Source organism: Ranitomeya imitator, chromosome 2, assembly GCF_032444005.1.
Source record: "Ranitomeya imitator isolate aRanImi1 chromosome 2, aRanImi1.pri, whole genome shotgun sequence".
Taxonomy (NCBI): domain Eukaryota; kingdom Metazoa; phylum Chordata; class Amphibia; order Anura; family Dendrobatidae; genus Ranitomeya; species Ranitomeya imitator.
The window spans coordinates 40,440,234-40,466,411 of NC_091283.1; the positions used below are offsets into that span (position 1 = coordinate 40,440,234).

At 44.4% G+C, this 26,178-nt stretch overlaps 1 long non-coding RNA gene across 1 annotated transcript in view; it reads right to left on the minus strand.

Annotated features, from left to right (window-relative positions):
• The window catches only part of LOC138667164 (uncharacterized), a 35,806-nt gene extending 9,924 nt beyond the window's left edge, over positions 1 to 25,882 (minus strand). The window contains exon 1 of the long non-coding RNA XR_011318621.1: positions 25,376 to 25,882. This is a non-coding gene — a long non-coding RNA (uncharacterized lncRNA). The remainder of the gene's footprint in view (positions 1 to 25,375) is intronic.
• Positions 25,883 to 26,178: the final 296 nt, after the last annotated feature.

Genomic DNA, 26,178 nt, shown 5'->3' on the forward strand with positions numbered 1-26,178 from the left:
TTATTTTCTATCTTTAGGGCTAGTTAGCTCTTAGGCTGTGAAGAGGCATCTAGGTCGTGTTAGGTACGCTCCACGGCTATTTCTAGTTGTGTGATAGGATTAGGGGTTGCGGTCAGCAGAGTTCCCACTTCCCAGAGCTTGTCCTGTGTGAGTTTAACCATCAGGTCTTTCCGGGTGCGATTAACCACCAGGTCCATAACAGTACAGCTGGCCCAAAGTATTAATGCATCTCAATAGAGGGATAAGAGAAGTTCTGAGACCATTTTTTTTTCTCTGCAGTGTTTTTTATCTTTCTTTTCCCCTTAACCTCTGGGTGGTTCAGAACACAGGTGTAGATATGGACATTCAGGGTCTGTCCTCTTGTGGGGATCATCTCACGGCAAGGGTACAAAACATTCAAGATTTTGTGGTTCAGAATCCGATGTTAGAGCCTAGAATTCCAATTCCTGATTTGTTTTCTGGGGATAGATCTAAATTCCTGAATTTCAAAAATAATTGTAAACTGTTTCTAGCTTTGAAACCCCGTTCAACAAGTAAAAATCATTATTTCTTTGTTGCATGGTGACCCTCAAGACTGGGCATTTTCCCTTGCGCCAGGAGATCCTGCATTGCGTGATGTTAATGCATTTTTTCTGGTGCTTGGATTGCTTTATGATGAACCAAATTCAGTGGATCAGGCAGAGAAAATCTTGCTGGCTTTGTGTCAGGGTCAGGATGAAGCGGAGGTATACTGTCAGAAGTTTAGAAAGTGGTCTGTGCTTACTCAGTGGAATGAGTGTGCCCTGGCGGCAATTTTCAGAAAGGGTCTTTCTGAAGCCCTTAAGGATGTCATGGTGGGATTTCCCACGCCTGCTGGTCTGAATGAGTCTATGTCCTTGGCCATTCAGATCGATCAGCGCTTGCGTGAGCGCAAAGCTGTGCACCATCTGGCGGTATTCTCTGAGCATAGGCCTGAGCCTATGCAATGTGATAGGACTTTGACCAGAGCGGAACGGCAAGAACACAGACGTCGGAATGGGCTGTGTTTTTACTGTGGTGATTCCACTCATTCTATCTCCGATTGTCCTAAGCACACTAAGCGGTTCGCTAGGTCTGCCACCATTGGTACGGTACAGTCTAAATTTCTTTTGTCCGTTACTCTAATTTGCTCTCTGTCGTCCTATTCTGTAATGGCATTTGTGGATTCAGGCGCTGCCCTGAATTTGATGGACTATTCCATTGAGAGGAATTGATGCTACGCCTTTGGCCAAGAATAAGCCTCAATACTGGACTCAATTGACCATGTGCATGGCTCCTGCACATCAGGAGGATATTCGCTTTTTGGTGTTGCATAATCTGCATGATGTGGTCGTTTTTGGGTTGCCATGGCTACAGGTCCATAATCCAGTATTGGATTGGAAATCTATGTCTGTGTCTGGCTGGGGTTGTCAGGGGGTACATGGTGATGTTCCATTGCTGTCAATTTCGCCTTCCACTCCTTCTGAAGTCCCTGAGTTTTTGTCAGATTACCGGGATGTATTTGAAGAGCCCAAATCCGGTGCCTTACCTCCTCATAGGGATTGCGATTGTGCTATTAATTTGATTCCTGGTAGCAAGTTTCCTAAGGGCCGACTGTTTAATTTATCTGTGCCAGAGCACGCCGCTATGCGGAGTTATATAAAGGAATCCTTGGAGAAAGGTCATATTCGCCCGTCGTCATCACCGTTGGGAGCAGGGTTCTTTTTTGTGGCCAAGAAGGATGGCTCTTTGAGACCTTGTATTGATTACCGCCTTCTTAATAAGATCACACTCAAATTTCAGCACCCTTTGCCGCTGCTGTCTGATTTGTTTGCTCGGATTAAGGGGGCTAGTTGGTTCACCAAGATAGATCTTCGAGGGGCGTATAATCTTGTGCGAATTAAACAGGGCGATGAATGGAAAACAGCATTTAATACGCCCGAGGGCCATTTTGAGTACCTGGTTATGCCATTCGGGCTTTCTAATGCTCCATCTGTGTTTCAGTCCTTTATGCATGACATTTTCCGAGAGTACCTGGATAGATTCATGATTGTATATTTGGATGATATTTTGGTCTTTTCGGATGATTGGGAGTCTCATGTGAAGCAGGTCAGAATGGTGTTCCAGGTCCTTCGTGCGAATTCCTTGTTTGTGAAGGGGTCGAAATGTCTCTTTGGGGTTCAGAAGGTTTCATTTTTGGGTTTCATTTTTTCCCCTTCTACTATCGAGATGGACCCTGTTAAAGTTCAGGCCATTTATGATTGGACTCAGCCGACATCTGTGAAGAGCCTGCAGAAGTTCCTGGGCTTTGCTAATTTTTACCGTCGCTTCATCGCTAATTTTTCTAGTGTTGTTAAACCATTGACTGATTTGACCAAGAAAGGTGCAGATGTGGTCAATTGGTCCTCGGCGGCTGTAGAGGCTTTTCAGGAGTTGAAGCGTCGTTTTTCTTCTGCCCCTGTGTTGTGCCAGCCAGATGTTTCGGTCCCGTTTCAGGTCGAGGTTGATGCTTCTGAGATTGGAGCAGGGGCTGTTTTGTTGCAAAGAAGTTCTGATGGCTCGGTGATGAAACCATGTGCTTTCTTTTCTAGAAAATTCTCGCCTGCTGAGCGCAATTATGATGTTGGCAATCGAGAGTTGTTGGCCATGAAGTGGGCATTCGAGGAGTGGCGACATTGGCTTGAAGGAGCCAAGCATCGCGTGGTGGTCTTGACGGATCACAAGAATTTGACTTATCTCGAGTCTGCCAAACGGTTGAATCCTAGACAGGCTCGATGGTCGCTGTTTTTCTCCCGTTTTGATTTTGTGGTTTCGTACCTTCCGGGCTCTAAGAATGTGAAGGCTGATGCCCTGTCAAGGAGTTTTGTGCCTGACTCGCCGGTTCTGAAGAGGCCCTGGACGCATATTTCTATGGATTTTATTTCAGATCTCCCTGTCTCTCAAAGGATGTCGGTCATTTGGGTGGTTTGTGATTGCTTCTCTAAGATGGTCCATTTGGTACCCTTGTCTAAATTGCCTTCCTCTTCTGATTTGGTGCCATTGTTTTTCCAGCATGTGGTTCGTTTGCATGGCATTCCGGAGAACATCGTCTCGGACAGAGGTTCTCAGTTTGTTTCGAGGTTTTGGCGGTCCTTTTGTGCTAAGATGGGCATTGATTTGTCTTTTTCTTCGGCTTTCCATCCTCAGACAAATGGCCAAACCGAACGAACTAATCAGACTTTGGAGACATATCTGAGATGCTTTGTTTCTGCTGATCAGGATGATTGGGTGTCCTTCTTGCCTTTGGCTGAGTTCGCCCTTAACCCCTTAAGCCCCGAGGGTGGTTTGCACGTTAATGACCGGGCCAATTTATACAATTCTGACCACTGTCCCTTTATGAGGTTATAACTCTGGAACGCTTCAACGGATCCCAGTGAATCTGACATTGTTTTCTCGTGACATATTGTACTTCATGACAATGGTAAAAATTCTTTGATAGTACCTGCGTTTATTTGTGAAAAAAACAGAAATTTGGCGAAAATTATGAAAATTTCGCAATTTTCCAATTTTGAATTTTTATGCAATTAAATCACAGAGATATTTCACACAAAATACTTAATAAGTAACATTTCCCACATGTCTACTTTACATCAGCACAATTTTGGAACCAAAATTTTTTTTTGTTAGGGAGTTATAAGGGTTAAAAGTTGACCAGCAATTTCTCATTTTTACAACACCATTTTTTTAGGGACCACATCTCATTTGATGTCATTTTGAGGGGTCTATATGATAGAAAATACCCAAGTGTGACACCATTCTAAAAAATGCACCCCTCAAGGTGCTCAAAACCACATTCAAGAAGTTTATTAACCCTTCAGGGGTTTCACAGGAATTTTTGGAATGTTTAAATAAAAATGAATATTTAACTTTTTTTCACACAAAATTTATTTCAGCTCCAATTTGTTTTATTTTACCAAGGGTAACAGGATAAAATGGATGCCAAACATTGTTGTACAATCTGTACTGAGTACGCTGATACCCCATATGTGGGGGTAAACCACTGTTTGGGCGCATGGCAGAGCTCGGAAGGAAAGGAGCGACATTTGACTTTTAAATGCAAAATTGACAGGAATTGAGATGGGATGCCATGTTGCGTTTGGAGAGCCCCTCATGTGCCTAAACATTGAAACCCCCCACAAGTGACACCATTTTGGAAAGTAGACACCCTAAGGAACTTATCTAGATGTGTGGTGACCACTTTGACCCACCAATTGCTTCACAGAAGTTTATAATGCAGAGCCGTAAAAATAAAAAATCATATTTTTTCACAAAAATGATCTTTTCGCCCTCAATTTTTTATTTTCCCAAGAGTAAGAGAAGAAATTGGACCTCAAAAATTGTTGGCCAATTTGTCCTGAGTACGCTGATACCCCATATATGGGTGTAAACCATTGTTTGGGCGTATGGCAGAGCTCGGAAGGGAAGGAGCGCCATTTTACTTTTCAATGCAAAATTGACTGGAATTGAGATGGGATGCCATGTTGCGTTTGGAGAGCCCCTGATGTGCCTAAACATTGAAATCCCCACAAGTGACACCATTTTGGAAAGTAGACCCCCTAAGGAACTTATCTAGAGGTGTGGTGAGCACTTTGACCCAACAAGTGCTTCACAGAAGTTTATAATGCAGAGCCGTAAAAATAAAAAATCATATTTTTTCACAAAAATGATCTTTTCGCCCCCAATTTTTTATTTTCCCAAGGGTAAGAGAAGAAATTAGACCACAAAAGTTGTTGTGCAATTTGTCCTGAGTGCGATGGTACCCCATATGTGGGGGTAAACCACTTTTTGGGTGCATAGCAGAGCTCGGAAGGGAAGGAGCGCCATTTGACTTTTCAATGCAAAATTGACTGGAATTAAGATGGGACGCCATGTTGGTTTGGAGAGCCCCTGATGTGCCTAAACATTAAAACCCCCCACAAGTGACACCATTTTGGAAACTAGACCCCCTAAGGAACTTATCTAGATGTGTTTTGAGAGCTTTGAACCCCCAAGTGTTTCACTACAGTTTATAACGCAGAGCCGTTAAAATAATTTTTTTTTTTTTTCGCAAAAATTATTTTTTAGCCCACAGTTTTGTATTTTCACAAGGGTAACATAATAAATTGGACCCCAAAAGTTGTTGTCCAATTTGTCCTGAGTACGCTGATACCCCATATGTGGGGGGGAACCACTGTTTGGGCGCTTGGCAGAGCTCAGAAGGGAAGGAGCGCCATTTGGAATGCAGACTTAGATGGATTGGTCTGCAGGCGTCACGTTGCATTTGCAGAGCCCCTGATGTACCCAAACAGTACAAACCCCCCACAAGTGACCCTATATTAGAAACTAGACCTCCCAAGGAACTTATCTAGATGTGTTGTGAGAACTTTGAACCCCTAAGTGTTTCACTACAGTTTATAACGCAGAGCCGTGAAAATAAAAATTCTTTTTTTTTTCACAAAAATGATTTTTTAGCCCCCAGCTTTGTATTTTTACAAGGGTAACAGAATAAATTGGACCCCAAAAGTTGTTGTTCAATTTGTCCTGAGTACGCTGATACCCCATATGTGGGGGGGAACCACTGTTTGGGCGCATGGCAGAGCTCGGAAGGGAAGGAGCGCCATTTGGAATGCAGACTTAGATGGATTGGTCTGCAGGCGTCACGTTGCATTTGCAGAGCCCCTGATGTACCCAAACAGTAGAAACCACCCACAAGTGACCTCATATTGGAAACTAGACCTCCCACGGAACTTATCTAGATGTGTTGTGAAAACTTTGAACCCCCAAGTGTTTCACTACAGTTTACAACGCAGAGCCGTGAAAATAAAAAATCCTTTTTTTTCCCACAAAAATGATTTTTAGCCCCCCAAATTTTTATTTTCCCAAGGATAACAAGAGAACTTGGACCCAAAAAGTTGTTGTCCAATTTGTCTCGAGTACGATGATACCCCATATGTTGGGGTAAACCCCTGTTTGGGCGCACGGGAGAGCTCGGAAGTGAAGGAGCACTGTTTTACTTTTTCAATGCAGAATTGGCTGGAATTGAGATCGGACGCCATGTCGCGTTTGGAGAGCCCCTGATGTGTCTAAACAGTGGAAACCCCCCAATTATAAATGAAACCCTAATCCAAACGCACCCCTAACCCTAATCCCAACTGTAACCCTAACCACACACCTAACCCTGACACACCCCTAATTCTAATCCCAACCCTAATCCCAACCGTAAATGTAATCCAAACCTTAACCCTAGCCCTAACCCTAGCCCTAACCCTAGCCCTAACCCTAACCCTAATGGGAAAATGGAAATAAATACATTTTTTTTAATTTTATCATTTTTCCCTAAGGCTAGGTTCACATTGCGTTAGCGAAATCCGTTTAGCACTAGCGGATTGCGCTAACGCAATGTCTTTTTAGGTGTCGTGTTTAGTGGTCGCGTTAACGTCCCCGGTCTGGAAGATCGGGGATCGGACCTCGGGCGCGCCGCGGACGCTGCAAGCAGCGTCTGAGGCACGCCACAAAAGAATGGCACCTTGCTAGCGCGAGCCGAAAATGGCACGCTCTAGCGATGCGCTACACCCGAAAATCACATTGCTGTCAATGGTTGTGCTAACGGACCCGTTGCACGGCGTTAATTGTGACATTTTCGCCGTGCAACGCTGTCCGTTAGCGTTAACCCATTAACGCAATGTGAACCTAGCCTAACTAAGGGGGTGATGAAGGGGGGTTTGATTTACTTTTATAGCGTTTTTTATATCGGATTTTTATGATTGGCAGCCGTCACACACTAAAAGACGCTTTTTATAGCAAAAAAGTTTTTGCGTCTCCACATTTTGAGACCTATAATTTTTCCATATTTTGGTCCACAGAGTCATGTGAGGTCTTGTTTTTTGCGGGACGAGTTGACGTTTTTATCGGTTACATCTTCGGACATGTGACAGTTTTTGATCGCTTTTTATTCCGATTTTTTGTGAGGCAGAATGACCAAAAACCAGCTATTCATGAATTTCTTTTGGGGGAGGCGTTTATACCGTTCCGCGTTTGGTAAAATTGATGAAGCAGTTTTATTCTTCGGGTCAGTACGATTACAGCGATACCTCATTTATATCATTTTTTTTATGTTTTGGCGCTTTTATACGATAAAAGCTATTTTATAGAAAAAATAATTATTTTGGCATCGCTTTATTCTGCGGACTATAACTTTTTTATTTTTTTGGTTATGATGCTATATGGTGGCTCGTTTTTTGCGGGACAAGATGACGTTTTCAGAAGTACCATGGTTATTTATATCCGTCTTTTTGATCGCGTGTTATTCCACTTTTTGTTCAGCGTTATGATAATAAAGCGTTGTTTTTTGGCTCGTTTTTTTTTTTTTTTTCTTACGGTGTTCACTGAAGGGGTTAACTAGTGGGCCAGTTTTATAGGTCGGGTCGTTACGGACGCGGCGATACTAAATATGTGTACTTTTATTGTTTTTTTGTTTTTTTTTATGTAAAGAAATGTATTTATGGGAATAATATTTTTTTTTTCTGCTTTATTTAGGAATTATTTATTTTTTTTTTTACAAGTGTGGAAATTTTTTTTTTTTACTTTTTCACTTTGTCCCAGGGGGGGACAATACAGATCACCGATCTGACAGTGTGCACAGCACTCTGTTAGATCGGTGATCTGACATACAGCCGGGCAGGATTAGAGCTGCAGCTGCAGCCTGATCCTGACCCGGAAGTGCTCCCTGCAGGACCCGGATGCAGCCCGGCGGCAATTTTGGATCCGGGGACTGCAGGGAGAAGACGCTCGGTACACGGTGAGTACATCACCGTGTACCGATCGTCTCAGGGAAGCCCGCAGGGAGCCCCCTCCCTGCGCGATGCTTCCCTGCACCGCCGGCACACCGCGATCATCTTTGATCGCGGTGTGCCGGGGGTTAATGTGCCGGGAGCGGTCCGTGACCGCTCCTGGCACATAGTGCCGGATGTCAGCTGCGATAGGCAGCTGACACCCGGCCGCGATCGGCCGCGCTCCCCCCGTGAGCGCTGCCGATCGCATATGACGTACTATCCCGTCCCTGGGAATTAAGTCCCAGGTCACCTGGACGGGATAGTACGTCATATGGGATTAAGGGGTTAATAATCGGGCCAGCTCGGCTACTTTGGTTTCGCCTTTTTCTGTAATTCTGGTTTCCATCCTCGTTTCTCTTCAGGGCAGGTTGAGCCTTCGGACTGTCCTGGTGTGGATACGGTGGTGGACAGGTTGCAGCAGATTTGGACTCATGTGGTGGACAATTTGACATTGTCCCAGGAGAAGGCTCAACGTTTCGCTAACCGCCGGCGCTGTGTTCGTCCCCGACTTCGTGTTGGGGATTTGGTTTGGTTGTCATCTCGTCATGTTCCTATGAAGGTTTCCTCTCCTGAGTTTAAGCCTCGTTTCATTGGGCCATATAAGATTTCTGAAGTTCTTAATCCTGTGTCATTTCGTTTGGACCTTCCAGCTTCTTTTGCCATCCATAATGTGTTCCATAGGTCGTTGTTGCGGAGATACGTGGCGCCTATGGTTCCCTCCGTTGATCCTCCTGCCCCGGTGTTGGTCGAGGGGGAGTTGGAGTATGTGGTGGAGAAGATTTTGGATTCTCGTATTTCGAGACGGAAACTCCAGTACCTGGTCAAGTGGAAGGGTTATGGTCAGGAAGATAATTCCTGGGTTTTTGCCTCTGATGTTCATGCTGCCGATCTAGTTCGTGCCTTTCATTTGGCTCGTCCTGATCGGCCTGGGGGCTCTTGTGAGGGTTAGGTGACCCCTCCTCAAGGGGGGGGTACTGTTGTGAATTCTGTTTTCGAACTCCCTCCTGTGGTCATGAATGGTACTTTGGCGAGTTCTGTCCATGGACTCCCTCTGGTGGCTGTGAGTGGAGCTGCTGCTTCTGAGGTTCCTTCCACAGGTGACATAGTTTATTCTTTGGCTGGCTGTTCTATTTAACTTCACTCAGATCGTTACTCCATGCCAGCTGTCAATGTTCTTGTACTGGTTCAGTTCGCTCTTGGATCTTTCTGGTGACCTGTCTACTCCAGCAGAAGCTAAGTCCCTGCTAATTAATTATTTGTTCATTGTTTCCTTGTCCAGTTGGCTATCATGATTTTGTCTTGCTAGCTGGAAGCTCTGGGATGCAGAGTGGCACCTCTGCACCGTGAGTCGGTGCGGAGGTCTTTTTGCACACTCTGCGTGGTTTTTTGTAGTTTTTTGTGCTGACCGCAAAGTTACCTTTTCTATCCTCAGTCTGTTTAGTAAGTCTGGCCTCCCTTTGCTGAAACCTGTTTCATCTCTGTGTTTGTGACTTTCATCTTAACTCACAGTCAATATATGTGGGGGGCTGCCTTTTCCTTTGGGGAATTTCTCTGAGGCAAGGTAGGCTTTATTTTCTATCTTTAGGGCTAGTTAGCTCTTAGGCTGTGAAGAGGCGTCTAGGTCGTGTTAGGTACGCTCCACGGCTATTTCTAGTTGTGTGATAGGATTAGGGGTTGCGGTCAGCAGAGTTCCCACTTCCCAGAGCTTGTCCTGTGTGAGTTTAACCATCAGGTCGTTCCGGGTGCTCTTAACCACCAGGTCCATAACAGTCGCCCCTCCTCCGCGTTGCCACCTTGTCTGCTTAGGTGTTTAGGTCGGACAGCCAACTTGGAATTGACTGCCCTGCCGGTCTCTAAAGTAAAGCGTAGAGTCTATTACTCCCACGGTGTTCCAGCCACCAGATCTGCGCTTCAGATGGAGGCAGCCTGCTTCTAGCTGGTCTCCCACTGATGTTTCATTCCTGTTGCTACGACTTCTGTGCTCACTCACTACGGCACACTTCCTTTCGTGTCCTTTCTTAGGAGGCTGCCGCATGGGTTGCAGGCGCCGCTCCGTGTCCTTCTTTCCTTCCTCCTCAAACTACAGTCTGGATCTGACCATGGATCACCCCAGCCAGTTTGACCTGAAGACCTTTCCTCATCGGCCTCCAGCCAGGAGCTCTCCTTTCCTCCGACTCCCTCTGACTCCAACTGCCTGACTTCCTAACCAACCCACCAGTTTTACCCTTTGTGAGGAGTGGCCTAGTACATAGAACCCTTAGCTCCCCCTGGTGGATCGGCGTGTGAAGTGTGTGTGTGGCAGTGATACCTGGCAGGGTGAACTCCTTTGGTGCCATCAGACGTAACATCGCTCCCCCTGGTGGAAGAACGACATTACTGCAACGACCAGGACTCTGGGGCGCTGCACATGCCCTTTACATGTACAGCAAATGTCGCCAACGGAAATCCAGGCTGAGGGGGTACCGAAAACACTTATCCTGATTCACTAAGTGCTGACGCCGATCCCGGTTCACAAAAACGCACCCTAGTAATATTGACTGGAGTGCACATCATAGAGGCAGCCCATGTGTCTACTATGGGCCCCTGGAGAGAAGAGTCTCATATCAGCGCTGGTCTTGCCCAAATTAAATGGGTGGGTAGACACTTTAGATGGATGTGGACTCCAGGAGTACTACAATGTGGGCATAGAGCTCTCTAAGGCCAGGTGCTCGAAGAGTAGGGTGATGTAGAAAGATGGAACTGGGAACCATCATCACAGCTCTTTACACAAGACATATCCCTAAACTGTATTATTAAGTTATTACTGCCCTATTAGTATGGCAAACCGCCCTGCAATGTTGAATTACTATATCATTTTTATTAGCCGCCTACAAGGGGCTGAGAGACCTGCCCAGGACTGTAGCTATTGAGCTAGTTGAGAGACAGAACTGACTCCATGATAGAGAGTAGTTTCGGAGCACCCTGTGAATGGCTACCTATGACAACCTCATCTAAGTGGAGAAATGCCTTGACCTAAAGGTGGACCTCAGGCTGGAGATGCTAGAGATGCCATAAAGACCTGAAGGGCCTTAATGGATAACATCACTCATCTGCCCTGAGAATACTGGAAGAGAACGTGGCCTGGGACAACTGTATATCTTACTCGCCAGTTCGCCCTGAAAATCCAAGAGACTCACAGATATAGGAGAGACCTTCTGGACAAGATGGTAAATTTTCTAGGTAGTGCCAAAACCTCTCAAAAAGTAGCTCTCCAAGAAGGTTCTTGTGTTTGCGGCTGGGATGATCTGTCATTAGAGAGAGAGTCTTGGGGTTGAAACACATATTTGTACGGATGGAGGGGGCATGACACGTTTGGAAAAACAGGTAGTGCCATAGAGGAAATGTCATCCCCACACTTCTGCATCCCTCCATTAGTATCCAGTGGATGGCTAATCTTCAAAGTTTGTAATTTTGCTGTAGAGACGGTGGCTGTAACTCCATGTGGTGCTTGGGTCCTGAGACTGAGAGGGTAAAGCCTAGATTTAGATTTTCTCCATTAGCTTGAGACAGCAATATAAAGATACTGTGGCCTGAACCAGGAAACCTGTAGAGCAGGAGTCACCCCCAATCTTTTGTCCTACATATTTGAGTCTCATGTGTGATCTGTGGCAAGGTGTACAGCAAAACTGTGGTATATATAGAAGGTTTGTGTTTGTTGGTACAAACCTCAGAGTGGTGTAATTGCCAAGTCTTGTGCCTCTATTTAGAACCATAACTCCAAACATATTGTGTCTTTATAGAAGTGTAACTGATGAGACTATTGCCTCTTGATAGAAGTGTAACTACCAAGCCTGGTGCCTCTATATAAAAGTGTTATTACCAAACCTAATGCCTCTTTATAGAAGTGTAACAGCCAAGCCTGGTGCCTCTATATAGAAGTGTTATTCCCAAACCTAATGCCTCTTTATAGAAGTGTAACTGCCAAGCCTAGGGCCACTATATAAAAGTGTTATTCCCAAACCTAATGCCTCTTTATAGAAGTAAAAAAACACAAAATTGAGCTAAACTTAAGTTGATACACATGCAGAGGTTAAACGCATGTTCACATTGGCCACAAAACATTAAAACCTACAAGAGAAAAAAGTAAACAAAAACACTGTTGTAACTAAGTAAAAAAGCAAAAGTGCATTTAAATAACACAGAGTTTTTAGTAATACTGTTTTTTGATAAAAAAAAATAGCACAAAAGCCATCCCACCTCGTCACGGTAACTCTGATCGGGACAGTCCTACACTGTCTAATATTAAAACCTTACCATGTATCAATGTTGACCTCAGTGTGAATAAGGGCAGACGAAAGGACTGGGCCCAACCAGTGAAACACTAGACTGTGGAAGCCTTATATCTCTAGCTCAGAAACAGGGAGGCCACACCCCGGGTTGCACAGAATGCAACAATACAGAGAAAAAAAACACAAAATTGAGCTAAACTTAAGTTGGTACACATGCAGAGGTTAAACGCATGTTCACATTGGCCACAAAACATTAAAACCTACTAGAGAAAAAAGTAAACGAAAACCCTGATGTAACTAAGTAAAAAAAGCAAAAGTGCATTTAAATAACATTCTTTATAGAAGTGTAACTACCAAGCCTGGTGCCTCTATATAAAAGTGTTATTGCAAACCTAATGCCTCTTTATAGAAGTGTAACTGCCAAGCCTAGGGCAACTATGCAAAAGTGTTATTCCCAAACCTAATGCCTCTTTATAGAAGTGTAACAGCCAAGCCTGGTGCCTCTATATAGAAGTGTTATCGTCAAACCTAATGCCTGTTTATAGAAGTGTAACAGCCAAGCCTGGTGCCTCTATATAGAAGTGTTGTTGTCAAACCTAATGCTTCTTTATAGAAGTGTAACTACCAAACCTAAGACCAGTACATAAAAGTGTTATTCCCAAACCTAATGCCTCTTTATAGAAGTGTAACTGCCAAGCCTGGTGCCTCTATATAGAAGTGTTATCGTCAAACCTAATGCCTCTTTATAGAAGTGTAACAGCCAAGCCTGGTGCCTCTATATAGAAGTGTTATTGTCAAACCTAATGCCTCTTTATAGAAGTGTAACTACCAAACCTAAGACCAGTACATAAAAGTGTTATTCCCAAACCTAATGCCTCTTTATAGAAGTGTAACTGCCAAGCCTGGTGCCTCTATATAGAAGTGTTCTTGCCAAACCTAATGCCTCTTTATAGAAGTGTAACAGCCAAGCCTGGTGCCTCTATGTAGAAGTGTTATTCCCAAACCTAATGCCTCTTTATAGAAGTGTAACAGCCAAGCCTGGTGCCTCCATATAGAAGTGTTATCGTCAAACCTAAATTCTCTTTATAGAAGTGTAACCACCGAGCCTGGTGCCTCTATATAGAAGTTTTATTGTCAAACCTAATGCCTCTTTATAGAAGTGTAACTACCAAACCTAGGACCACTACATAAAAATGTTATTCCCAAACCTAATGCCTCTTTATAGAAGTGTAACTACCAAGCCTGGTGCCTCTATATAGAAGTGTTCTTGCCAAACCTAATGCCTCTTTATAGAAGTGTAACAGCCAAGCCTGGTGCCTCTATATGGAAGTCTTATTCCCAAACCTAATGCCTCTTTATAGAAGTGTAACAGCCAAGCCTGGTGACTCTATATAGAAGTGTTATCGTCATACCTAAATTCTCTTTATAGAAGTGTAACCACCAAGCCTGGTGCCTCTATATAGAAGTGTTATTGTCAAACCTAATGCCTCTTTATAGAAGTGTAACTACCAAGCCTGGTGCCTCTATATAGACGTGTTCTTGCCAAACCTAATGCCTCTTTATAGAAGTGTAACAGCCAAGCCTGGTGCCTCTATATAGAAGTGTTATTGTCAAACCTAAATTCTCTTTATAGAAGTGTAACCACCAAGCCTGGTGCCGCTATATAGAAGTGTTATTGTCAAACCTAATGCCTCTTTATAGAAGTGTAAATACCAAACCTAAGACCACTACATAAAAGTGTTACTCCCAAACCTAATGCCTCTTTATAGAAGTGTAACTGCCAAGTCTGGTGCCTCTATATAGAAGTGTTATTGCCAAACCTAATGCCTCTTTATAGAAGTGTAACTGCCAAACTTGGTGCCTCTATATAGAAGTGTTATTGCCAAACCTAATGCCTCTTTATAGAAGTGTAACTGCCAAACCTGGTGCCTCTATATAGAAGTGTTATTGCCAAACCTAATGCCTCTTTATAGAAGTGTAACTGCCAAGTCTGGTGCCTCTATATAGAAATGTTATTGCCAAACCTAATGCCTCTTTATAGAAGTGTAACTGCCAAACCTGGTGCCTCTATATAGAAGTGTTATTGCCAAACCTAATGCCTCTATATAGAAGTGTAACTGCCAAGTCTGGTACCACTATATGGAGGTTTAGCTGCCAAGCTTTGTGTCTCTAAGGCTATGTGCACACGTAGAATGGTCCACTGCGGATTTTTCCGCAGCGGAATTGATAAATCCGCAGTGCAAAACTGCTACGGATTTATTGCGGATTTACCACGGTTTTTCTGCGGATTCCACTGCAGTTTTACAACTGTGGTTTTCTATTGGAGCAGCTGTAAAACCGCTGCGGAATCCGCAGAAAGAAGTGACATGCTGCGGAATGTAAACCGCTGCGTTTCCACGCTTTTTTTTCCGCAGCATGTGCACAGTGTTTTTTCTTTCCCATAGGTTTACATTGAACTGTATACTCATGGGAAACTGCTGCGGACCCGCAGCTGCGGAAACGCTGCGGATCCGCAGCGTGTGCACATACCCTTAGTCTCAATATGAAAGTGTAACTGCAAATCTTATGCCACTTTATACAAATGTAACTGCCAAACCCGGTGCCTCTTAATAAATGTGTAACTGGCAAGTCTATTTCCTCTACATAGAAGTGTAACTGCCAAGCCTGATGCCTCTATATAAAAGTTTATCTGCCAAACCTTGTGTCTCTAAGTCTCTATATAGAAGTGTAACTGCCAAACCCAATGCCTCTTCATAGAAGTGTAACTGGCAAGCCTATTGCTTCTATATAGAAGTGTAACTCCCAAACCTAGTGCCTTATTAGAATAGTGTATCTGCCAAGTGCTTCCATATAAAATGGCAACTTATAAGATAAATGCCTCAGAGTTGAAGCGTAACCAGCATGAACTTTACCAACCCTATTGTGTAACCATGAACCTGCTGTCCTTTGAGAGACAGTAGCTATTACCTTGCCTATGCTACATTGAAGTAAACGTGTTACTAGTTATCCCTGTTGTGTCTGTATTCATCAATATGTCATCCTCAAGTTGTCAACCATGTGTAGGACCATAGGGCGACGCAAACGTTGTGATCCACTCAATTTTGTGCTAAGCATCACCTGAAAGGACCTTTATTTGTGGTTCCTTTCCTCTACATATCCCACTGGTAATAACAAATGTAAATGACAGGCTCTGTCTGAAGATGCCCAAAAGTTTTTACATCCCAAGTTTGTGCAAGAAAAAAAAAAAAGATAAATGAGGCGTTGTCAGATTGCCATGTTGATTTTTAGTGTCTGGGAGTGCAGTCGCCCCTGGGGTGCCGTATAGACGTGTAGAAACACTGTGCTGCCTTTCCATGTAACTCACATGATGCTTTTCTGGTTTCTAGTAATATTCAGCAGATCAGCACCCTGCAACCTCCTCGCCTCTGGCACCAAGTAGATTCCTGTTGCTTCACATAATTGTAAAGTGATTGACAGGAAATCATTGTAGACTAAACAACAAGGGCTTGTGACCACCTAAAGGGCACCCAACCACTGTCAAAGCATAAAAGTCAGGTTCCAATGCAGATAACCCCCTTCCCAATCCAAACCATACTTATAGAGGTCTTTAGTGATGTGCACCATATTGGTCCACCTACACCTACAGAGTCGGCCCCTCTGCAGATATAACTTCTTCCCCGTCTTCTGAGAAGACCTTCAACGAGACTTTAGAGTAGTCTGTGGGAATTGTTACCCTTTCATCCAGAATGAATGGGAACAGAAAAGGGTCTTCCCCAAACTATTTCTACAAAGCTCAAAGCTACAATTGTCCAAAATGTCTTGTGCTGAAGAATTGAGACTTCCCTTCTTCGGAACTAAAGGGCTGAGGCCGAAATATGACAAACAAACTCATAGAATTATCACCCTTCCACCAAACGTTCTCATGGCGTTTGTAAAAACCCAACTGTGGTAGCGTCATTCAGAAACTAGACAATGTGATATACACAGTGCCAAATGTCATTTTAGTGCCCCGTTAGTGCCGTGCAATTCCAGGAAATTTTCTCTTGGCACTTCTAACAACGCTCAATATGTTATGGTCATTATGTTCTCAACATCTACAAGAAATGAGTCTATAGAGATTTCTAAGAATCCGAGAACCACAAAAATGCCCAGAAATTGCATACTAAGCAAACCATTCTCTTCTCAAAATTAACCAATTTAGACTTTCCATCTTTCTATGACTGTCCATTTTTCTATGAAAATATTTTGTGCATATGTCACAAACATTTAAAGAGGATGTCTGATCTCGAAAATCCACTTTCAAATATTAAATTCAGGCCCTTTCTTGATTGGCCAGAGCTGAGATCAGATACAAAGCGCATCATTCACTTTGGAGGACCCAAATCGTCCATATATTTTCAGACATTGGACACCATGTAATGCCTCATTTCCCCTGTAGAGGTGCTGTTGGGAAAGTGAGCACTTACTATCGGGTTTATCCGCAGATCACAGCTCAATATCTGGCTCCCACTATCCACCGTAACCTATACAATCATTAGATTCCGTGTAATGCTTCAGTTCTCCTGCAGAGGTGGTGTAGGGAAATGAAACACTTTCTATTGAGTTCCTCCACTGATCACTGATCACAAATCAATGCCGGGGTCCAACTAAAAGGAGAAAGACTCTACCAGCATAATGTTACCCAGTATAGCATCTACGTTAAAACTGGCATAAAATCGCACCACTATCTTTGTCCAGGTGAGAGGTTTCGTTCCCTGGTCCAGGCAAAGTGGTATGATGGCACCCATGCTTCGGTTGCCCCTTTAGCTATAACCTGGTGACAGCCATATGTAACCCAAAAGAGAGGTAACTGGGATCCCAAGGCCTGTACCCCTAACGAATATTTTCTGCTGTCTTGGACACATCTATACGATGAGAATGTCTACAGTGGATCATCGATGTTGATCAATTCAAGGTGAATGTCAAGATGTTTGGAAAGGGGCAAGTTTGGAGGGCACCTTTACCGGTGACATAGTTTATAGGGGAATACTATGTTGAGGTACAACTATAACTATGCCTGGTGGAACAACCATAGAAAACAAAAAGGTTTGTCTTTAAGCTCCAGAAACAGCGCCTCGATGGGCCATGTGTGGTACTGCATCCCATTTTCATTCAAATGAATGGAATTGAGCCATGATGGAATATGTCACTGTTTCTTAAAAAAATAAATAATAAATACGGTAATACATTTTCTGTAAAACTCAATGATTCTTGTTAAACAGAGCACCTCACGTAAAAAAAAAAAAAGAGATCATCATTATCGCTTACGGAAAACATTCATCTGGAGTTCCCCTCTTAGTAGACACCTAATAATTATGTAGCGGTCTGTCCTCCAACCAAAACTCCCACTCTTGTGGTTACTCTCTATATATATCTGTCTGCCCTTCACCTGGCCTGAGCGGCTTCTGTGTGCTTTCCCTAATAATCTGTCCTAGTGTTTGTGGACTCTGCTGTTCATGACTAATAGTCATCATCTTGTTGATGAAGAGTTGTGGAACTGGCTCAGCTGAGGAGACACTCTCACGTGACCTCCTCAGCCTGTTTTTCTGCCTTGTCACTTGCAATGAGTCACTGCTGACACACACACAATGGAAGGTGTCCACTCCTAGAGCCCGAGGTGGGGGAAGGGGACCGGGCAAGGCGAAATACTGAGGGCCCAGCTTGTGTTATGTAATGCATTTCTGTGTTCACGTTAGCGGAGGATTCAGACTGTTGAATATCTGGGTCCCACTTGCCTCCGCAACCTATGCAAACAATGGATGCCATGTAATGCCTCAATACTCCTGTAGAGGTGCTGTAGGGAAATTGAACACTTGCTGTTAGGTTCCTCCACAGATCAAAGCTGAATATTTGTGTCTCACTTGCTTCTGCAAATAACACTAAAATTTGATGCAAGGCCGTGTAATGCCTCAATTCTCCTGTAGAGGTGCTGTGGGGAAACATCTAACCGCTAAGTGGCCCTCCTCCGCTGACCGACACTGTCAGCAATTATATTATGTAGCATCTTTGTATGACATATTATTACTGCTCTTAGGCTATGTGCGCACGTTGAGTATTTGCTTGCAGGAATTTCTGCAAGGTCTCTACATCTCTTTGCAGCAAAAAAGCTGCGGCAAAAAAAGCGTGTTTTTCTGCATTTTTGGGTGTGTTTTTGCCATGGTTTTGTATTTTTTTTACAGGAAAGATATATATCTTGGTACCGTGCTAGCCAGTAGATAGAAAAATATTTAGAATTGAGAGTCCTCAGTGGTTGATACCTTTTAATGGCTAACTGAAAAGATGGTAACAAATTGCAAGCTTTCGAGACTACACAGGTCTCTTCATCAGGCAAAACTAAAAGAAATTCTGAAGAATCACATATTTATGCATAACATAGCTCAGAAAAAAAGGGGAAAGACCATAGATAAGACACCTGGAACAAGAAGGAAGAGAGGTGAGTATTGTTTTTTTTTATGGGGTGCTGCCTTATCCTAAAGGGTCTGCCTATGGGGGTGCATTATACTACAGAATCTGCCTATGGGGTGCTGCCTTATACTACAGGGTCTGCCTATGGGGGTGCTGCCTTATACTACAGGGTCTGCCTATGGGGTGCTGCCTTATACTACAGGGTCTGCCTATCGGGGTGCAGCCTTATACTACCAGGTCTGCCTTATACTACAGAGTCTGCCTATGGAGGTGCTGTCGTATACTACAGGGTCTGCCTATGGGGGTGCTGCCTTATACTACAGAGTCTGCCTATGGGGTTCTGCTTTATACTACAAGGTCTGGCTATGGGGGTGCTGCCTTATACTACAGGGTCTGCCTTTGGGGGTGCTGCCTTGTGCTATAGGGTCTGCCTATGGGGTACTGCTTGTGCTATAGAGTCTGCCTATGGGGGTGCTACCTTGTGCTATAGGGTCTGCCTATGGGGGTGCTGCCTTGTGCTATAGGGTCTGCCTATGGGGGTGCTGCCTTGTGCTACAGAGTCTGCCTATGGGGTTCTGCTTTATACTACAAGGTCTGCTTATGGGGGTGCTGCCTTATACTACAGGGTCTGCCTATGGGGGTGCTGCCTTGTGCTGTAGGGTCTGCCTATGGGGGTACTGCCTTGTGCTATAGGGTCTGCCTATGGGGGTGCTACCTTGTGCTATAGGGTCTGCCTATGGGGGTGCTGACTTGTGCTATAGGGTCTGCCTATGGGGGTGCTGCCTTGTGCTATAGGGTCTGCCTATGGGGGTGCTGCCTTGTGCTATAGGGTCTGCCTATGAAGGTGCTGCCTTGTGCTATAGGGTCTGCCTATTGGGGTGGTGCCTTATGCTATAGAGTCTGCCTATGGGGGCTGCCTTGTGCTATAGAGTCTGCCTATGGGGGTGCATTATACAATATAGAGTAGGCCTATGGGGAGTTCATTATACTATATGTAGGATGATCTGGTGTATTATACTATATGGAGGCTATCTAGGGGGCCATCATACAGTGTGGAGATTACAGAGAGGGCGGCATCATACAGTGTGGGGATTACAGTGAGGGGGTCATCTTACAGTGTTGGAGCCATCAAACAGTTTGTGGGCTACTAAGGGGTCAGTATACTGTGTGGGGGTAGATTACAGTGAGGGGGCATTAAAAAGGGTATAAGAGAGCATCATACTGTGTACAGGGGAGCTGTACAGGGGGAGACTCGGGACATTATTAAATGTAAAGTGGGCACTTATTGTTATAGGGGAACTCAGGTGACTGTGATTGTCAAAGGGGCACACAGGGCATTATTACTTTCTAGGGGGCAAAATATGGGCACTGTTTTCTAGGGCACTTGCACCTGGCATTACTATATTATAGAGGGTTGCTTTAGAATTTAGAGGGCACATAGTACCACACAGCAGGTTAAGTAATAGGGACACATACGGCAGCAGCGGCTCAGTATTGGGGTATCAGGTGTAGTAATAGGGACATATACGGCAGCAGCGGCTCAGTATTGGGGTATCAGGTGCAGTAATAGGGACACATACGGCAGCAGCGGCTCAGTATTGGGGTATTTGGTGCAGTAATAGGGACACATATGGCAGCAGCAGCTCAGTATTGAGGTATCAGGTGCAGTAATAGGGACACATACGGCACCAGCGGCTCAGTATTGGGGTATCAGGTGCAGTAATAGGGACACATAGGGCAGCAGCGGCTCAGTATTGGGGTATCAGGGGCAGTAAAAGGGACACATATGGCAGCAGCGGCTCAGTATTGGGGTATCAGGTGCAGTAATAGGGACACATACGGCAGCAGCGGCTCAGTATTGGGGTATCAGGTGCAGTAACAGGGACACATGGCAGCAGCGGCTCAGTATTGGGGTATCAGGGACAGTAATAGGGTCACATACGGCAGCAGCGGCTCAGTATTGGGGTATCAGGGGCAGTAATAGGGACACACACGGCAGCAGCGGCTCAGTATTGGGCTATCAGGTACAGTAACCGGGACACATATGGCAGCAGCGGCTCAGTATTGGGGTATCAGGTGCAGTAATAGGGACACATACGGCAGCATCGGCTCAGTATTGGGGTATCAGGTGCAGTAATAGGGACTCATACGGCAGCATCGGCTGAGTATTGGGGTATCAGGTGTAGTAATAGGGAAACATACGGCAGCAGCGGCTCAGTATTGGGATATCAGGTGCAGTAATAGGGAAACATACGGCAGCAGCGGCTCAGTATTGGGGTATCAGGTGCAGTAATAGGGACACATACGGCAGCAGCATCGGCTCAGTATTGGGGTATCAAGGGCAGTAATAGGGACACATACGGCAGCAGCGGCTCAGTATTGGGGTATCAGGTGCAGTAATAGGGACACATAGGGCAGCAGCGACTCAGTATTGGGGTATCAGGTGTAGTAATAGGGAAACATACGGCAGCAGCGGCTCAGTATTGGGGTATCAGGTGCAGTAATAGGGACACATATGGCAGCAGCGGCTCAGTATTGGGGTATCAGGGGCAGTAATAGGGCACATACGGCAGCAGCGGCTCAGTATTGGGGTATCAGGGGCAGTAATAGGGACACATACAGCAGCAGCGACTCAGTATTGGGGTATCAGGGGCAGTAATAGGGACACATACGGCAGCAGCGGCTCAGTATTGGGGTATCAGGTGCAGTAATAGGGACACATACGGCAGCAGTGGCTCAGTATTGGGGTATCAGGTGTAGTAATAGGGAAACATACGGCAGCAGCGGCTCAGTATTGGGGTATCAGGTGTAGTAATAGGGACACATACGGCAGCAGCGTCTCAGTATTGGGGTATCAGGTGCAGTAATAAGGACACATACGGTAGCAGCGGCTCAGTATTGGGGTATCAGGTGCAGTAATAAGGACACATACGGCAGCAGCGGCTCAGTATTGGGGCATCAGGTGCAGTAATAGGGACACATACGGCAGCAGCGGCTCAGTATTGGGGTATCAGGTGCAGTAATAGGGTCACATACGGCAGCAGTGGCTCAGTATTGGGGTATCAGGTGTAGTAATAGGGACACATACGGCAGCAGCGGCTCAGTATTGGGGCATCAGGTGCAGTAATAGGGACACATACGGCAGCAGCGGCTCAGTATTGGGGTATCAGGTGTAGTAATAGGGACACATACGGCAGCAGCGGCTCAGTATTGGGGTATCAGGTGCAGTAATAGGGACACATACGGAAGCATCGGCTCAGTATTGGGGTATGAGGGGCAGTAATAGGGTCACATATGGCAGCAGCGGCTCAGTATTGGGGTATCAGGTGCAGTAATAGGGAAACATACGGCAGCAGCGGCTCAGTATTGGGGTATCAGGTGCAGTAATAGGGACACATACGGAAGCATCGGCTCAGTATTGGGGTATGAGGGGCAGTAATAGGGTCACATATGGCAGCAGCGGCTGAGTATTGGGGTATCAGGTGCAGTAATAGGGACACATACGGCAGCAGCGGCTCAGTATTGGGGTATCAGGTGCAGTAATAGGGACACATACAGCAGCAGCGGCTCAGTATTGGGGTATCAGGTGCAGTAATAGGGACACATACGGCAGCAGCGGCTCAGTATTGGGGTATCAGGTGCAGTAATAGGGACACATACGGCAGCAGCGGCTCAGTATTGGGGTATCAGGTGCAGTAATAGGGACACATACAGCAGCAGCGGCTCAGTATTGGGGTATCAGGTGCAGTAATAGGGACACATACGTCAGCAGCGGCTCAGTATTGGGGTATCAGGTGCAGTAATAGGGACACATACGGCAGCAGCGGCTTAGTATCGGGGTATCAGGGGCAGTAATAGGGTCACATACGGCAGCAGCGGCTCAGTATTGGGGTATCAGGTGTAGTAATAGGGAAACATATGGCAGCAGCGGCTCAGTATTGGGGTATCAGGTGCAGTAATAGGGACACATACGGTAGCAGCGGCTCAGTATTGGGGTATCAGCAGGATGAGGAGTTTGTGCAGGTTGGGAATAGATGGTGATGGGGCTGGAATATGAGAAGTGAAATGTGTCTTTGTTGTATTCTCTGCAGACGAGTTGTAGCTGGAAGAAGTTGTCATGTCGGTCTGGGCCAGATGGAAAATACTGGAAAAATGAACGATTCCATCATAAAGATCGTCAGCGGTAAATCATTATCTGTAACTGTGCAGTGATCTGTTATATGTTCTGTAGGACTGGTATCTACCACTGACCATATGGCGGTAATATCCATATTGGTCTTTATATATAGACTAGATTGTGGCCCGATTCTAACGCATCGGGTTTTCTAGAATATGCATGTCCCCGTAGTATATGGACAATGATGATTCCAGAGTTCGCGGCAGACTGTGCCCGTCGCTGATTGGTCGAGGCAACCTTTATGACATCATCATCGCCATGGCAACCATTATGACATCTACGTCGATACTGTTCCCGTCGCTGAATCAGAAACGTGGGATTTCTACGTCCTTTATGACATCATCGTCGCTGTGCCTGTTGCTGATTGGTCGAGGCCTGGCGGCCTCGACCAATCAGAGACGCGGGATGTCTACGTCCTTTATGAATTCGCGGCAGACTGTGCCCGTCGCTGATTGGTCGAGGCAACCTTTATGACATCATCGTCGCCATGGCAACCATTATGACATCATCGTCGCTGTGCCCGTTGCTGATTGGTCGAGGCCTGGCGGCCTCGACCAATCAGATTCGCGGGATGTCTACGTCCTTTATGACATCATCGTTGCTGTGCCCGTCGCTGATTGGTCAAGGCCGCCAAGCCTCGACCAATCAGAGACGCGGGATTTCTACGTCGATACTGTGCCGGTCGCTGATTGGTCGAGGCCTGGCGGCCTCGACCAATCAGAGACGCGGGATTTCCAGGACAGACAGACAGACAGAAAGACAGACAGAAAGACAGACAGACGGAAAAACCCTTAGACAATTATATATATAGATTATCTTCCGTAACAGCGCGGTCATCTGCTGAGGTTCTCCTCCACTATTAGGGTGCGTCACCCAGTTGTAATCAAGGTTACCTGGTTAGGGGCCCACTCAGAAGTTTCACCACCCTGAACCAGAATCCTAGCTACACCTCTGAGATAGATAACAGATAGATAGCTGATGATAGATAGATAATAGATGATAATCGATAGATAGATAATAGATAAATAGATAATAGATAGATCGATTATAGATAGATAAAAGATAAAATAAATAATAGAGTTGAGGCAGCACACCAACTGTATTAAAAAAGTGTTCTTTAATAGCCCAAGCGGGGATGTTTCGGTCCCAAGTGTTGACCTTTCTCAAGCAGTTACAAAAGTGCATGTGCAGAGTATTTAAGGTAACTTGATTAGCAAAACATTTAACATTAATATATAAAAGTACAGCAGTGTAACAATAATATGATTATGATTTACATAACAATATGTCAGAGCATGATTACATAAAGTGATACAGTGCAAAAAAAATTATCATATACATTGTGATGTGATAATAGTGCTTCAAGATAGATTGATAGATAATAGATATATAGATAATAGATAAATGCATAGATAATAGATAGATAGATAGATAGATAGATAGATAGATAGATAGATAGATAGATAGATAGATAGATAGATAGAAATCCAGAAAAATTGGAGGCAGCACACCGTTTGTAGTGAAAAGGAGCTATTTAATCAGCCCAGAAGGCAACGTTTCGGTCCCAACAGGAACCTTTCTCAAGGGTCTTTGCACCCGGACTCTTTCTTTGTGCTGCTCTAATATTCTTCCTCTTAGATAGATAATAGATAGATAATAGATAGATGATAGATAATAGATAGATGATAGATAATAGATAGATGATAGATAGATAGATAGATAATAGATAGATAATAGATAAATAAATAGATAATAGATAGATAGATAATAGATATATAATAGATAGATAGATAGATAATAGATAGATAATAGATAGATAGATAGATAGATAATAGATAGAGATAGATAGATAGATAGATGATAGATAATAGATAGATGATAGATAGATAGATAAATAGATAGATGATAGATAGATAGATAATAGATAGATGATAGATAGATAGATAGATAGATAGATAGATAGATAGATAGATAAATAGATAGATGATAGATAGATAGATAGATAGATAGATAATAGATAGATGATAGATAGATAGATAGATAAATAGATAGATGATAGATAATAGATGATAGATAGATAATTGATAGATGATAGATAATAGATAGATGATAGATAAGATAGATGATAGATAGATAATAGATAGATGATAGATAATAGATAGATGATAGATAATAGATAGATAATAGATAAATAAATAGATAATAGATAGATAGATGATAGATAGATAACAGATAGATAATAGATAGATAATAGATAGATAAATAGATGTTAGATAGATACACAGACAGATAATGTATGACCCTGTTCCTCCCATAGATATTTGGGTGGTGCGCTCTCGGCGGGGTGGGCTGTCACACACACTTGCTTCTTGCTGATGACAGCGCTCCGCCATGTGAGGCCATTATTTACACAGGTGCTGATGGGGCTGATGTCATGTTACATGGATATTTGAAGAGAAGGAAGTGTCTCATCGCTCCGGACCGTCTCCCTGACAACTCCTTACGTGTCATTATAAACACGGCTTGGGTCACTAGTCCTCCGGCTAGGGGCACAGCGCCCGTCCTCACTGTATATCACTATACGGGGTCTTCCAAGAATAGGCCCATTCAAAAAGTAACAGTGGGCAGAATGAACTTACCTCAGTTATCACTATTCATCCATGTTGTGTTGAGGAAGGCGATATCAGAGGATTGGCCTCGTATTCGGAATGTATGGGGTAAAGGCACACTCCTACAAAAATGACTCTTTAAAATATGTTCCTCATTTTTCAGTTGTGAAATTGCGAGTGATTCTAAAATGTGATGTGTAACGACGCTCCTCAAATGGTTCAGGGGAACATCCTCCCTGCCATATGCATGGGTTATTGGGATGGAAGTGTCTATTAGATCTGTGGAGGCATAACTGTGGGGGTGGGGTATTGGGGTATGTGGCCTGGCCACGAGGGTGCCACGAGGGTGCCAACAAACTACTTTGCCTTGGTCAGGATTGTTAAACACTGTGCCCAGGCTGTAAACTAAAACCTCGCCTAGATGGTGGAAAGTTCATTGTTGACTTTAAAGACGTGGAGGGGAAAGAGGAAGGAGACATCTGATTGACCGTCACGCTCAAACCCATTTGATAAAGAGAGCAATTTATTTTTCCAAAGATTTCTTCAATCAGCAAACAATGATCAAGGTCTACTGAAGCCATACTAATAATGTAATAAAAGGAAGTCCCTGAGGACAAAACTGATGTTCTGCCCAGTACAGGATCCTCATGGGTGGAGCTTACAGAGGAACTATCGCTAAAAATTATATTATTTCATTCAAAATCAGGTGTAATAACATTAATCGCTGGGCTGATGAGTACAATGTTGTGCTACAGCAACACCTCTGCGATCCTCCTCTGCATCTGCTGGGAAGACACAATCTATTACCATGATCGGCAGGCAGGTCTTTCTGC